This window comes from Mastomys coucha, unplaced genomic scaffold (assembly GCF_008632895.1).
Source record: "Mastomys coucha isolate ucsf_1 unplaced genomic scaffold, UCSF_Mcou_1 pScaffold20, whole genome shotgun sequence".
NCBI classification, from domain to species: Eukaryota; Metazoa; Chordata; class Mammalia; order Rodentia; family Muridae; genus Mastomys; species Mastomys coucha.
In genome coordinates this window covers 51699988-51703201 of record NW_022196903.1, presented here as the reverse complement: position 1 = coordinate 51703201, position 3214 = coordinate 51699988, and positions in this window count along the sequence as shown.

Genomic DNA, 3214 nt, shown 5'->3' with positions numbered 1-3214 from the left:
TTGTTGAATACCTGACAAGGCTAATAAGGCTACTGCAGAGGGATAATGTTCTACAGTCCTACTAATAGTACTTTTGGGTTGGATCCACAACAGAGGAGCACCTTGCCACAGAACCCCTGTAGGTTGACTCTCAGTTGCCAAAATGCATAACAAGATCTTTTCATCCAGGGAGCGCCGTGCCAAAAAGGCATGCTCCAGTTCCTCCTCCACCCTCTTCAATGTTTCTTATGCCTCATCAGTTAATTGTTGAGGAGAATTCAAATCAGGATTTCCGAGCATAATGTTATATAAAGGCCTTAATTGCACATTGGGGATTCTCAAATATGGTCTTATCCATTGAATATCTCCCATTAATTTTTGAAAATCATTAAGTGTGGAAAGTTTATCAATTCTTAAGGAAATTTTCTGTGGAACAATTTTTTGAGAAAATATTTTCGTCCCTAAAAGGTTCCTTTTGAACCTTCTCAGGAGCTATAAATAAACTTGCCTGTTCTAACCCCTTCACTAATTCTGTGTAAGCTGCATTCAACCTGGAATCACAATTTGCTGATACCAAAATGTCGTCCATATAATGAATGCATCTAACATCAGGATACTTTTCTCTAATTGGTTTAAGGGCATGGGCTACATATAATTGACACATGGTGGGACTATTGGCCATACCTTGGGGTAAAACTACCCACTGAAATCTTTTATCAGGCTTTTCATGATTAACAGAGGGTAAGGTAAACGCAAATCTATCACTATCTTCAGCACATAAAGGAATAGAAAAGAAACAATCCTTAATATCAATTACAATTATAGGCCATTTCCTAGGCAGGGTTGATAATAATGACAATCCTCTTTGAACTGGCCCCATGATCTTCATTTGTCTATTAATAGCTCTTAAATCATGCAACAATCACCATTTTCCTGATTTTTTCTTTATTACAAAAATAGGGGTATTCCATGGTGAAACCGAGGACTTGATATCCCCCAATTCAAGTTGTTCTTGTAGAAGGTGAGCTGCAGCCATCAAATTTTCAGAGGATAAAGGCCACTGAGGAATCCACACTGGTTCCTCTGTCTTCCAAGTGATGGGTATAGCTTCCTCAGCAGCCCCTAGGAAAAACCCAGCCCTTGCCTCTTCACTCAGCTGAGCAACAATGGGGGACTTTCGGCCTTGCAAATACTTCCCTAGACCAAAGTAAGGGTGACATCCCATGGCCTGCATAATACCATGAGAAGTCTCAGTATAATTTCCTTCATTAGTTAGTGTAAATCCCATTTCTAATAGTAGATCTCGTCCCCAGAATGATACCGGAAGTTCAAGTACAAATGGTTGGATTTTCCCTGAATGTCCCTCTGCATCTTCCCAGGTCAATTCTCTTGCACTCATGGTGGGGTTTTTTGCATACACCTGCAGCGGATATCCAATTTGCTGCTGCACTAACCTGCCCTGTCCCAAAAGTATATCCAAATCCCAGGCAGGATTACCAGCTGCTCGATTAGCAGTAGCCTGTTCATTGGCATATTCTATTAAAAAGGCTTTCCAGTCCAGATATTGACCTGATGAGAGGCAGGCTTTCACAGTGCTCATCCAATCAGAAGGAGTCATGCAATATCTGTGAAGAGCCTCTAACTGGACAGGCGGCCCTGGGCCTGTGGGCTCCACCCTAATAGTTGACCTCTCCATTTTCTGTACTAACTTCTCAAGTTCCCCTTCAGAGTCCGAGCCACTTTCATCAGTCTGATCTTTCTCAGACTTTGCTGACCTCTCTTCCTTCAGCTGTTCTAACACTTCCTGTCCCTTCTCTACTGCTTTAGAACACACTTTACCCTCCAGGCAGCTCCTAAGCAGTTTCCAGATTAGTCGCACTCCACCTTTTAAGATTCCTTCCTCCTAGGTGAAATCCAGATCTCTCCCTAATTCGTCCCAGCTGGACATCGTCAGGTGACCCGACGCCACGAACCAAGGAGCAGCAATATCTACTTCTGACAGAAATCTTTCTAGGGTTCCTCTCTTCAATTCTATCTTTTTTGCTTTTAATAGCTCCTTAAGAGCAACAAACACAGGACAAGATTGCGAGTTCCCCATACTATCACTTTTGATTTGCCGTTAATGGGACCTTATCGCTCCAACCCGGAGACCTTAGTGCCTCTTTACTGAGGTCCTTATTTGTCCTTAATGGGACTTTTTTGCTCCAACCCGGAGACCTTATTGCCTCTTTACCGAGGTCCTTATTTGCACTTATGTCCCACCTTACCTGGGAACTTACCAGTCGACTGCCCTGTCTGCAAGGAGTTCTGAGCTGTGGAAGATGTCCCTGTATGGGCCACCAGTTGTCGCAGCCTCACCGACCAGCGGAAATAAGGAGGCATCCATGAACTCTTCTCCAGGAAGTTTATTCAGGAACCTTCTACTACAGAATCATTCATTCATCTCTCCTTCCCAGACCCCAGAACTCACAGATTAAATACTTTGCCAGGTCCCAATCAGCACTGGCTAAGCGGCAAAGCATAATAGGCCATGAGAAATCATGCCAGCTTGCATCACAAACCAGAGGCACTCAACTTTTCTAAATAAGGACTTGTTTATCATGATGCTCCAAATAAGGACTTGTTTATTGCAGTGCTCTCTGCTCTGGCTGGAGGCCAGGCACCATATTTAGGGTGGTAGCTGTGACTCAAGGTACTTAGAGTCCCTGGGGCGGGTCAGGAATGGCCTTCCTCACAAAGAGATTATTGAGATTGACACTTATCTGCTAAAGGAAAGGGATTCCAGGTAGTGGAAATAGAATTTTCTAAGGCAGTAAAACTTTCTAAAATATAATATTAACCTCAAACAACAGTGCTTTAGAAGGTAAACAATAGGTATTTGTCCCACAAAAATAATTCCATCTTGTCTATAAAATATGCATTTGAGTTCTGAATGAGGATGAGTTTGACAATGACAACTTTTGAAAACCTTCCAGCTATATACCACTAATACTTTACCCACTTTCAATCATTTCCAAGAAGAACCCATTCTTTCTGGCAAATCCAAAACTTCTATTCTTATCTCAATCTTTCTTTAATATTATATAAGTTCTTATTTGGCTGATCAAGATAAAAACAAAGTATAATGTTAAATATTCCTGTTCTTATGTCCCCTCCCACCCAAGGCAGGGTTTTTCTGTATAGCTCTGGCCATCCTGGAACTAACTATGTATATGAGGCATACAGGCCTCTGTCT